Consider the following 14212-nt stretch of genomic DNA (forward strand, 5'->3'; position numbering starts at 1 on the left):
GAAATAAACTTGTAACTAAATCATAGATTTCCTTTTGCCTGTGATTTACACAGCATCACATCTTCAAAACGCTATTTATAACCAATGGCAATGCATAAATACAAAATAGTGTATTTTAATCCCTTGCCTAGGATAAATTTATTTATTTTAAGGCAATAACAGCACAGTGCTCTAAAATATTATACTGAAATGAAATGTTTATTATTCTGATGGACAAATTTTATGAAAATTAATATTAATAAATGAGGTACAATTTTTTAAAGTGGTAATTCACACTGCGGAATGTTACCCTTAAGGAAAAAAAAAAACTTATATTACAATTTCTACTATAATGTTGATACTGACAATTTAATAATACCATTGCTCAAATTCTTACATTGTTGTTTGATAAAAACTTAGTTTTAGATTAAAAATACAATATGGTTGTCGATAATTTTTTTTACATAAGTACTCGAATTTCAAATTTTTACATAATGGTCAAAATCCCTAAAATATGTAAATTATTTTGTTATTCTAAATTAAGTTTTATTTAATTGTATTAGTGACTATCTAAATTGATGGTATCTTTTTATTTTAAGCGGAAAAAAATTTATATTTCACTTGTGTAGTTCAGTACATTGCGACGTGTTAATTCTTTTTATGTGTATGTTGAAATTATAAGATGAATTTATGATAAAGATTTGTAAAGGACATGTGCATAGGCGTAATTTAAACGTGGGAGTGTAGGCTGTAGCCGTTTTTTCCTTGTGGTATCGGCTACGTTGCTAGAACTTCAAGCAAATTCCAAAGGGGTTAAACAGAATTCTGTGGAGGCTGTAGCTCCCTTCCCCCAATTTTACGCCTATAGCACATAGAGTGATCTCAATTGGATCGTTAGGGCTTCAATATTTTAATGAATGGATCTACCAAACTACCCAAAAAATAATTATAACATATTTAAAAATATTGAATACAAAATTCTTTTAAACTAGATTTTTAGTTTTGGTTTTTCTTCTATTTTTTTTCTAGAAATTACTTATCTTCGATGACGTAAGTACCATTATTAAATGTTGTTATCAATGGCAATGATGAATATTTTAGGTATTAACAATTAAACAGGTATTATGGAGGAAATAATTTTTGTTAAAAATGTAAGTACCTATGTGGCTATGTTGTATTTGAAAGTATTTGAAATATTTTTTGAAGGCAGTAATTGTATTTAAAAACTTCTAAAAAGTGCTTTTAACAAGTGTGGTTGTACATGTGAGCAAGACGGGAAAGTGACTTGTAAAAAAATAAATTATATTATATTACATTTTCAGTGTATGCATATTTTGTTATATAGGTATTACCTATTTAATATTTACAGGTTGGAATGTTAAATGGAAAGATAGTGAACTCTGCGGTGTTTGCTTCAGACTTCTGTAGACAGTATTTACTACCTAGTACCTACCTGAAACGTACCCATTTAGTTTTTAATATATGTAAACTCTCACGAGTCTATCTAAATATAAATTGTTATATATAATACATATATATATAACAATTTAAGTATGTTGATATTGTAGTTCGGTTTTTTTACATATTGTAATGTATGATGTACGCGATGAGGGGTCTCTTATTGGTTTTATTATTGTAATTGGCAATTTGCCAATTGTAATACAGAAATTTACACGGCCGACCGGCGCCGACCGATTCGCAATAATTATTAAGTACCTGTAATACTAGCCAGAGTTATAGGTAGTTATTGTCAACTAGTGCGACTATTAGACTTATACGGTGGTTTTAATATTATATTATATCCTATGACGATATTTGTTTATCTGGGACATGGGGGGGGGGGAACTGACCCTCCTATAAAAATTAAAGGGGGCAATGCCCCCTGGGTATTTTGTAAATGTTTTACAAACATTATTGAAAAGGCATTTTTTGAATGATGAAGTAAGATATGTTTTCAAAAAAGTATGTTTTAAACGATTAGCTATAAAAAAAAAATGTATGGATTGATAAAACAATTGTCATTTGCCATCACAACAATACATCATGATAACAACATTTAATCTTCTCGTAATTCTCGTGTCAAGACAAAACGTAAGGTGAAACTCTCATTTCGAGAGATGAATATATTTTGGAAATTTGTAACACCAACAATATTAAGTTCGATGATTTAAAGGCAGAATTAAAACTATTTGGGAAATTATGTTCATCATCTATTAGTACTGAATATTTTGAAGCCCATTTAAATTTGTACTCGTAAAAGATTTATTTGGCTCGTTTGGTAATTACTAATATTATATGAAGATTGAAGGTACTGCTACGCCTTACGCCTATATATTTATAAAATTGTCCTTTTTGTTCCAATGAGTTCTGCTTTGAGTGAACGTTAGCTTGAATCTTTTCGTCGCCTCAAAACATTTACGAAAATCAACATTGGCCAAGAAAGACTTAGTAAATGAAAATATTTTTAAAATGCAATTTTGATATAATTATTGATCAGTTCAATGCAGATTCAACAGAAAGAAGGAGACAACTTCCATTGTCATAGACATTTTAATTTTAATTTGAATATTAGAATGTTGAAAAGTTATATAAGGTATAACATTTTAATATTGACAATATTGTTATTAATGTAATCATCAATCATATTTAATTGTTAAGTACATTAAATTCATTGTGATATATACAATAATTATACTAAATATTATATTATATTTTTATAATGTTAGTTATGCATAGAGCGATGACTGTTATGTACCTACCAAAAAAAAAAAAATTTCTCCACCCATATTATTACGGTAAAAATTAAATTTTTTAAAAATATGCTATCAATATAATATTATTACTTATATAAGTTAGTACATAAGTTAAATATGCGCTAAAAATAAAACGACAATCAAAACAATTAAATTTTTTTTAATTATTATATTTTTTGGTATTTTATTCTATTTTCTATGTACCTATATTAACTAAAAAACAGTAATATAGCCAATACTGAACTCATTCTTCATTAAAATTTAGATTGTTGACCTTAATTCACGAAAAATATTTAGCGAAGTTACTGACTTTTGATAAACCATCAAAATATGCTTTTTTGGTTCATTTTTATCCTATACAATTATTTAAGTACCTATATTAAAACTGCAGTTATAACTGTTAAAAATAAGAAAACATTTTAATAATGAACTTGGGTAGGTACTATTCTAATTTTCTACAAATAAAAATATTATCAGATAAGCTCTATATTTGTCAACTTATTTTTATACACATAATAATATTATAATATATTATGTACATTTTATTAATAAAATATCCGCCTGAGGATACTGAGTCAGGTTGACAGAGAACTTTGTGTTTGTCACCAATAAATCTTTCATAATATTTCCAATTCAGAATTATCTTTAGAAACGTGACGTAGCCCGTGAGATTCAAATTATTTTCGTTTAAAATAATTTAATGCAATTATTATTATATCTATAAGTCATATGGCGTTGCAAGCTGATCAACTAAAATCGTTTTTATTTTGTAAAACAGTTGAAATTCTTGAAGCACATTTATTATTTCATTTCAGATTAAATGATGGTATATATCTAAATACAATGTATTGATATACTGTAAAACCCATAATAATATTTAGTGGTTTATCACAGCTAGTACTGTAAGTATAGGTACTATGAGTAATTATTATCGGAAACAAATACTTAAAATTACACCATTTTTACGGGAACAAAATAAGCTCCGTGTAGTCGTGATGTGTATAATATGTATAATAATAAATCGTTTTCTTTTTACTGCCGCCCGCGCTCTTACTATATACCGAGAACCGAGGTGTTAAGTTTTAAAAGTTTATGCACTCGAACTAGGTACTCGAGGTTCTTTCAAAAGATAAATATTCATCTTATTTTATTTTCGTCCCGTAGAAAGTATTAAGTAATCTTCAACGAATATACTTAAGACATATTTAAAATATGATATCGGAAGAAAATCGGAAGCTCTATTGAAATATTAATGCGCACAAAAATGTATAGTAGGTACACACATTTCGTGTCGGGAAACTCGAAGAAAATAAATCGTGTGCAATATTTCAACGCTGATATTGAAAGTATATAATAACCATCTGATATTAAATATATTTTCGTGAACCTCCTCTACACGGCGGCTAATTGTCTGACATTTCGAGGAACAGCACAGCTTATAACGGTGAAACGCACACCAGCATAATATCGATGGCACGACGAACAACAAAAAGTGTGCAATATACCTGTACGTAACCAACTGGACAAAACCGTCCTCTGATCTCGAACAGATGCGGAATACGAGGAAAGTCACAAATGTACGAATGAAAAAAATATCCGTATACGAATATTAACCTAGACCGAGATCGTTATGAAGCAACGTGGGTGAATTGTGAATTATAGTTTGTTATATAGCTTACTTACGCTGAAGTCAAAAAGATCAAATTAAAAAAAATACATTTTTTTTGTTGCGCGAGTCGCGTTGTAACTTGGTAACTCGTGCGTACATTTTATTACTGGCACTCTGACTCGTAATTTCAAATGACGATTTCATTTCGTCGATTTAAACCCGTATTGATACAATGTGTGTGTGACCGCTGACACGTGTCCATATCTGCCTGGACGCTTGACACGGTCCACTTGATTTTTTAAAAACCTACGACGGTAAACACTAAACACTGCTATTGCGGTATAATTGTCAATTTTAAACGGTATTCGTTCAATTGTTTCTTATACCGTTAAATATATTTCAATTAAACGCATCTTGTGAAAAGTTCGCATTTTTTTATCACACATGTCGTGTTTTGCTCACTGAAATTTAAAAAAAGGATTTTCATCGACATTTTTTAATCAGTCGTGTATAACTTCGTTGCACGTGTTTCGCGAGCTACCTATATTATATGCATACAGTGTGAAGAAATACTTGTGAACTTGTTCAGATATATTAATTACTATACTTATCTTGCTGTGTTCTTAAACGTAGAATATCTTATTTTATTTTTGTTTATTCTTTCATATGACACACACACACACACACACACACACACACACACACACACACACACACACATGAGCGCACGCGCAAACTTATCAGAACGAGGGGCTTATATAAATGATTTTTACATCTTTGTATTTGGTGACAATTTTTTTTGAAGTCAGTACTTTTATATTTTATGACGTCAGTCTGTTGATTATTATAAAAATAAAATTAATTTAAAATGTATTGTTTGAAAGATATATTAAATTAGTGATAGATGATAGTAGTTTTTTTCTTGTAAAAGCCTGTGTTGTTGTTGGACAAGAATAATTTTGAAAAGCGGGGCGAGCTTAGGATTAATGATGTTAGAGAATAATTTGGGAATGATAAAGATTAATAAAATGTGACGGTAATTTGAAATTAGTTATTTATCTCTTTAAAGAAAAAAAAATCTGGTTGATAAATGTAGATCTACAGATAGGTGTAGGAAAAAGAGACATTACTTAAAGAGTCATTAAAAAAAAAAACGTAATAGGAGGAAAATGAGCAAATTACAACCATGCAGAAGTTTATTAGAGTCCACCAGGATCAATAAGCCTATCAATTGGCTATCATTACAAATTTTAAATTAACTAGTTGTTAAAAAATATAATTTGTGTTTAATTTCATAATTGTTGATAGAATCTACGGATCAAATAATATTACTAATAGTAATATGAATATTTACTTTTTGATAAATACTAGATGAAAAATGACGGCCGATAAGATTGCCAAATGGCCATCGCTGACTGTTTCATAATCAAGAATAATCTGATAAGAAATTAATAATAATCAAATCATTTTTATAAATTACCAAACATGACTAGAGTTGTACTTCACAGATGTTGAATTGTTTTCGGTTATAATATTATGTACTATGGTCATAATTTATTTTGTTGAAATATCAAATCTAATTTCAGTATAGAGGTGTATGCCAAAAAATATATATAGTTTACTAAGATAGTGAAAGTTGATAAATTCACAAATTAAGTTGTTTTTATCGCAAATCTAGTAGTGATTTAGAACTTACATTTTTTTCTTAAGTTATTTTAATTTTAATCATTACATACCTATAGTTACTTAACAGTAACCGTACAGAAACTAGATAATATAAATGATATACATTTTTATTATTTCATTTTGAATTACAACTTTTTATACTCAGTTAAACTGAGTTTATTTAGTATTCCGTATTACTGAAATAACTTAATTAACTTAACCTTTTGTTTTAATATAAAGAGATTAGAACTTAAATTCACAAAAAGATTGTTACACTCAAAAACACATACATTTTCAATAAAAATACTTGAGAATGATATATGTTCTAGAAATGTTGATACTTTTCATTTTCATGTTACATAAATAATATTATGTAATATTAAACAGAAAAAAAAATCTTTTATTTATTTTATTTTAAACTATTTAGATGCTCCTTCTATAATTTCAGTGGATTTATTTTGATTGCAGTCTTACTATAGGTACTTATATGGTTAACTAGATGAGTTACATTCAACCGGCGAAGTTTGTCATAAATGTATTTATTGTTATATTATTATGACTGCTACTGAATAATTAAAATAAGTCGTCCAATTATAAATAAAACTTTCTAGGTATCTACAACTGTTGTTAGTTGTAAGTTATTACAAGTATAAAACTGTTTTTATTGTAATATATGTACAATACAATACTGTATATTATTATACTAACATTTTTATTGTTAAAACCAATTATTATTTTATTCAACTTTAAATATCACAATGGCGCCTTATTGATTTTCGAATGTTATAGTGTCAGTTGGAAATATGTTAGTTTGCTTCACATGTAATTTATGTTTGGTGAAGATCAAAAATAAAATACTATACTACATTCAAAATTTATTTTAGACAAGGTCTTTTAATAAGGTGTTCATAATTCTGATTTTATTTAAAAAGCTGACAGCATTCATACAGAATGGATTCTGATAACTCATCTTGTTTTGATTACCTCGACCCCATTGAATAGTGCTATAATTATTAAAATTTAAAAACAAAAATAAATCTGTACAACTCTGTAAAGAGGAACCAATTTAAAACTACACTTTCTTAAGTTTGTTCAATATATTACTCTAAGCTTGGAGGAATCACAAGCCTAAAATACCTAGTAAGTAATACGTATACCAATTATTGAAAACCTTTCAAACCAATAGTTTAGCTATTTGAAACTTTATAGACGTATAACGTTTAACTATGAGAGAAAAAATTTGAAATATATTACATGTAAGATAAGATCCAAGTTGGGTTTTTGGTGGTTTAATAGGTTTATTTATTTCGCATAAGTTTTTCTATGGTATTTTCACTAATTTATTGCGGAATCCGATTTCATCTCTAAATACTCTAACGAGAAATTTATTCAGTCAGTAATTTTACCTAACAGTTCAGATTTAGGTACTCATAATATGGTTAATAATTTATTTACTAAATATTACCGGTTAATCTCCAATTTCCAATAAATTACAGCGTACGGCTATAAATAACAACTAGGGGAAAAACAGTAAATTACTTTACATACTGTGGACAAAGCATTAAACCGATCAATTAATAATAGTATTCCGTCCTCGGGTTTCGAGAATGTGCAACTTGCATTACAAATCTTGCAGATTATTCTAGTCCACTTCTTTTATCTTAACTTTAAATTAAATTAATGAAATCGGTTTGTTACATACATGACAATTTTTATATTTAAAATCAACTTTTTTTTAAAAATTGTCCGTCTTAAATAATGAATTTAATAGGCACAAAAAGTGTTTGAGATTTGGGAGGGAGACATCAGCCTACTATAATAATATTGAATAAACTTAAAAATTGAATGAAACTTGATTTTTTTTTTAGTTGGTTAATGTTTTTGGAGGTTATTATTGACAAAAATAATACATCTTCTAAGAAAATAATTCTTCCTAAAAAAATTAGGGGGGGGGTCCTAGATAAGAAATTATTAAATTATTGTTTTTAATATAATAATAATATAATAATTTTATCAAACTATGTCAATATAAATACAACAGGTAAGTTGATTCCAGTCGAGTCTAAACAGTTCAGACTTCAGGCGCAATTTACCACTGGTAATAACCAACAAGTAACTTATGCCTGAAATGTTTGGACGCAAGTTATCTGCTCTTATTAATGTGGCAAGTAATGTGTACCGGAAAATCACCGTGTATAATAAATTGTAATATACATGACCATGAGATTCGTGCAGTCGTCCGCCAGTTATTCATAATTACTGCAACGGTGTAGGTACGAGAAGTACTCTATGGTGATGTGTACAGTTGACGCGTTCCCTGTGGCTTAGTCAAATTAAAATAACTGTTTTTTTTCTTTCGAAAATGATGGTAATTGGGACACGTTTTTAATTCCTGTCATTATCTCCTATTTAACTCTTTCGTAAACTTACCGTTCAGCACACCGTCGCATTATTTTACCATCACACATTCATCGCGGTGACAAGACACACGATGTCGTCTTTTTTCCCATCGTCCCAGTCGTTGAAAACGACTCAAATTTTCGTGGAAAAATCACTATTGTTATCTTCAGTGTTGTTTTTCGTTGCGCAAGACTTCAGTGCTGGAAGTGACCAATGGATCCGGTTGTGTACGTTGACGAGTAATGGAAGTTCGCTGATGAACGTGACGATGCCGTGCGGCGTTCATGTTAAAAGTAATGAACCCAAAGATGTCTACCAAGACAATAATGGCCGCGTCTCAGAAAGCTGGCGCGAGGGGGATGATTCGGTGGAATAAGTGAAAATCACACTAGGCGGTGGTCGAAACACTATCAACACAGAAAAACACCCCGGCAATTCGACTACCAGGCAAGATTGGGTTTCGACTACCAAACACTTCAATAATAAGACCACCGAGGTGGGCGAAGAAGAAAAAGAAGAAGGAAACGTAGGAGAAGAAGGAAACGTAGGAGAAGAAGCAAACGTAGGAGAAGAAGGAAACGTAGGAGAAGAAGGAAACGTAGAAGAAGAAGGAGACGTCGGAGAAGAAAGAGATAAGGAAAAAGAAAAAGAAAAAGACGCAGGCACCGATGCCGAAGATGACTATGACGATCATGATGTAGAAATTGAAAGCGGTGATGATGATGAAGGCCAAGCGATGTACGACGAAGAAGTCACGATCCTTAATGTAGAAGTTGATGAAGGTGCTTCCAAAGAGAAAGATGATGGAAATAGTGGCGTGAAAGATCAACATAAAGATCGGCGACGCGGTACGGCTGTGACCAAAGTGATGCTTGGATACCTGTTGGATGCCCGAAATCAATTGTACAACAGGATACGTAAGTCTGACGATTTTCTAGTGTTAACTAAGATAATAATATTATTATTTACTGGAAATGCATCTTATAATTATACTGAATAAATTCAAAGTTTTTTTATTTGTGCCTCAAAATTGATAGGAAATGAAAAATACTCTATGGCTTTAAAATGGTTGAGGAACATAATGCAATTATCTGTATAGTATTTTTAAATATGCATTATGATAACAATACAATTATTTTCATAGTAAATTGATGATTTAACGAATAATAGATGTGTAATGCTTATAGTTTATAAATATGTCTTATTCATTCCGAGAATTCAATAAAAATATATTTTTACAAAAATGTATTCTGTCTTGCAAAAACTAAAAACTATAAAATAATTACAGCCTTGTTTAGGTGGAATATACATAATATATATATTTTTAATTTTTTACATATTTTAAATGTATTCAGTGAACATTTTTCAAGATACTATTTTATTTGTGTGTGCTGTAAATCTAAGAACTAAGAAGGTATTTGAATGGGTTTAAGAGTATTAACATTTTTATCACTTTATCTTTTCGAGAGTTATCTTTACTAATTAGGTAGTTACTGCAGATCTTTTTATGCATATTTTGTTTATTTAAATCAAGAAACAACAAGTAAGGAACAATTACAAAATAGATTGTGTATGAATGCAGATTTGTGATTTTCTCTTTCTCTTTGAAGCATAAAGTTTGTGTCAGAGTGACAGAGTTAGTTTAATAATTATTAAAAAAATACAGTTTAAAATAAACATGTTATATAAAGTATTTTTTTAAATTATATAAAAATAAATTAATAATAATAGTAATTATAAAATAGACACAACAAAATCGATATCTAGGTAAAATCTTACAGCTAGTAGTCTAGTATAATAATATATTGTAATATATCTTGATTTACATTTTAGGTATTCGTTTAAGTACTATTATTAATGTATTTTTTTCTATGTATAAAATATAACGAATGGGGATAACAATTTGTTAAAATATTAATTTTTTTATTTTTAGGCGTTGTACATATATAATTTTGTTTTGTTTTTTATCCATGTAATTGAAACAAGTAGGACCAAATGCCGGAATGTTCGACAAAAACTCGAATTCGTATATTACGTTACTTTGGTATTGATGCCCTATATTCCTTTTTAGCTTCCATGATACTATTAAACCAATTTTAAATTTTTCGGTGACCATAAAAAAGTAAATGTTTTGTATGTTAATTTAGACATTTAGTCGGTACTGTGGCTGATTTTTTTAACATGCATTACCTAATCATTAAAATATAATTTATGGTTATGCAGAGTATACATTATTTAATTAGTACTTTATTTATTATATAATATTTGTATTATATTATTAAATAAATTAAAAAATGTAATAGTAAAATTTAGTACATTAATACTAAAGTATTATATACAAAAATGTTACTGTTATAAATATTAAAGAAAAAAAAGGTCAGGGGGGATTTATCCCCCCCCACGTTTGACCACCACTGACTTGTTTAATATTTGTCCATAAATGCTTTTTACGTTATGAGTTGTAACTATAAGACTATATTACCTACTATTTATTTATTTTTTCGTAGATTATTTGTTGAATTTACTGCAACGGACGTTTTTCGATACGAAACTTAATTGTCGACTTCGTCGTAACTCAATTGAACGACGGAGTTTATTAAATAACAAGAGAATACAAGGGAATAAAAAAAACCCGTCGTTTTCCTCTGTGATCTTAGAACCGACGTTTGAACGTTCAATAATGACTATGTCATTTTTAATGTTTGGTGTATTTGTCATCCAAGTGGTACAGGTAAGACACGTATAAAATATTATGATTGATACATCGTGGATAGTTGACAGGGTCAAATTTCTTGCCTTCTCCTGTACTTTACTACTTTAACCTTACGATTCGTTCATTGATCCAAGGAATGCAACAATATTAAATTTATAAACTGCGTTGGACTAGTGTTTACACCCGCCAGTGTAAAAATTGTTAACTTACACAGTGCGAAAGGTCGTGGGTTTCACCCCAATACCGAGTGTTATTTTATTTTTAGTCATCGATGCAGTTTCTGTGCCGCTCACCACCCCTTCTGCAGCTCTGCACGCTTTGGCCAAGAGCCAACTGGTGGAGTGGCCGTGACACAATTATAACACCTCGGGGGCTTGGATAATTAATTATCTCTTGGAACTGATTTTATAAAATGTTTTAAATCTAAAAATGTATGAGTTAAAAGTTTTTATTCAAAAATGTTTAATGCGTGGAACAATAATTTGCGGAACAATTGATGGAAAATAAAAAGTTTAAAATTGTATTGTAAAGTTTCGATGATCAATCGGGTTTAAAATAATGTGATTTTGGCTAACATTTAATTTAAAAATTAAAATTAAAATTTTAGAACAGTCAGAAAATATTGTTTTATTATTTTTATAGTTTTAGTATAATATAATTTATAATAGATGTGACAGGTACATGAAGTTGGGCGCTGGCGACCCACGACCTGATGAAATTGCTTTAAAAATTATTTCAAACAATTGTAAATTAATAGTGAATAATTGTAAAGTTGAATCGTTCTGAATTTGTAAATATATCTCATTCGGTTGTTGAGTTAAAAATTAGTCCTAGGGTGGTAAATGCATATTGCCCTCGACGCTCTGTCCGATCGAGTGTCTGGGGACCAACTTCATGTATGCAAAAGAGATGTAGTGACAGATAATATTTTTATTTTTATAATTTTATAATTTTATGTTGTGTATGTTTATAGAAATTAATGCAAACAATACAACAATCTGGTGAAAACTCATTGATTGGTAATTCAATATTTGGTAACCTACCAACAGCATCATCGAACATATTTTAAAACTAATCAAAGAGTATATTACAGTACCTATTAACAACAGCAAAGAATGTCAGTCATATCAAACTATTTCGACTATTTTCCAAATGAAAAATATCGGTATCTTAATAATAATATAGTGTTATTATCTTTATCATTGATAGTTATACAGTTTAGTTGAATAAGATTATTTTAACTGAAATATTTTTATAAACTATAGGTAAGACCTTCAAGTTAATAATTATTTATATATTAATCAAAAGGAATTTATTTAAAGTGCTTAGATTTATTTAGAACATTTAGAATTCCGCATAGTGAAGACTGAGGAGTATAGAAAATATTTATATTATTATGTGATGAAAACCAATTACAATGAACACTATACTTAGCATTTAATTTATTAATGCATTTTAGGCTTTTAATACAATGTAAATTCTAAAGTTTATATTTTATTCAATAATAATTTTACATTGTAATTAAAAATACTTGGTGATAGATAAAAAATTAAATACAAAACCTATAAATATTAGATATTAATCGTATTTCGTTTTTAATAAAACTATTAATTCATAATTTGTAGGTACGATGTGGGTGGTGATAAAAAAATGCAGCTTTTCACAGTTAAATTTATTGTTGTGAAAAAAAAGTTTGTATTTAGTATAGTATTGCACAAATAGGTAGTAACTATAAAAATATCAGCTCAATAAAGGTTATATTTATAAGTAAATTTATCTATATGATGAAAATGAAATGGTGTCTGTTGGTAACCGATGGTCCGATTTGGCTCATTCTTATTTTTTATTTTAATGGTTCGTGATAGAGGTTCTTACGAAAATAAAGAATGAAGTGTCTAGATTACGTATACATTTCTTTCAGTTCACCAAAAAAGAAGATTTTTTAGTTCGTTTGCTTGCATTAAGTTTAAAATTAGTTGTATATTAAATTACTGTTATAATTAGTAGAAATATGGTGTATAACTTTTTTTGTAAATATATTTAAAAAAATACAAATCTTTGGCACTGGCAACGCCGGGCGAGGCGCTAGTAAGTAAAAAATTAAAAATGGAGAAATGCAATAGTTAAAAATTAATTTATACTTTGCATTTTAAAAATATTATATAAATTTGATATTTTGCTGAACCATCTTCAAAAACTTTTATAATTTTTGAACTATAAAAAAAAGACGACTATCTCTCTAACAAAAATTAATTTGATTGCATTATTTATTTTTTTGATGACATCAAATACTTAAAGGGTTTTAACATCTTGTAGTTCAAAACTTCAATTATAACATTAAATATTTTAATGAAACTGTATTTACTAGCCATAATACAAGTGTAAAAGTTAATTAAGATTATACGGTTTGTTTTAAAATGATTCTGGCTTGCTTGATTAAAACTATTAACTAATATTATACATTTTAACATTTATATCTACTAAATATGTAATACAATTATTTTTCAAGTTTTCTGCAACTTTTCAAACTTTACATTTAGTTAGGTACATGTTATTTTTAAAGCTGTATATCTTTTTCCTTAAAATTATTTAAACTTAAATACACTACGATAATGTGTAAAATCCTTCTATTTGTATTTAATTTAAATATTTATTTTCTGAATGTAATTTTTTAGGTTCAGCAGAGTACCTGTACCTACTCAAAGATTAAACTTAATATTTGTTTACAACTTATACAACGAAGAGTGAAAGTTTGACAACAATTTACGCTTTTTAATATTTTAAACCATAACGTATACTTAAGTTAATACTTAATATGATTAATGATTGGAATTTTATTGAAAAATAATTATTTATTTTAAGGAGTGTACCAGATAATTTGAATTTAAAACATTGTAATATAGTTTTAATTGCAAGATATGAACTTAACTATTGTGAATTATATTTTTTTATTTGAAACAATGGTTTGTATTTATACAATAGAGAATTTATTAATACTTTTCATAATAATAGTTAATATACATATTATTATACTAATTATTTTCTAGTAAAATAATATTTATGTTTTAAATTAAAAAGTTTTTAAAATTCCAT

General features: G+C 28.2%; 1 pseudogene; it reads left to right on the plus strand.

Moving 5' to 3' along the window:
• Positions 1 to 8320: 8320 nt before the first annotated feature.
• On the plus strand, positions 8321 to 12615 carry LOC111042557 (annotated as a pseudogene).
• Positions 12616 to 14212: the final 1597 nt, after the last annotated feature.

The sequence above is a fragment of the Myzus persicae genome, unplaced genomic scaffold, assembly GCF_001856785.1.
Source record: "Myzus persicae strain clone G006 unplaced genomic scaffold, MPER_G0061.0, whole genome shotgun sequence".
NCBI lineage: Eukaryota > Metazoa > Arthropoda > Insecta > Hemiptera > Aphididae > Myzus > Myzus persicae.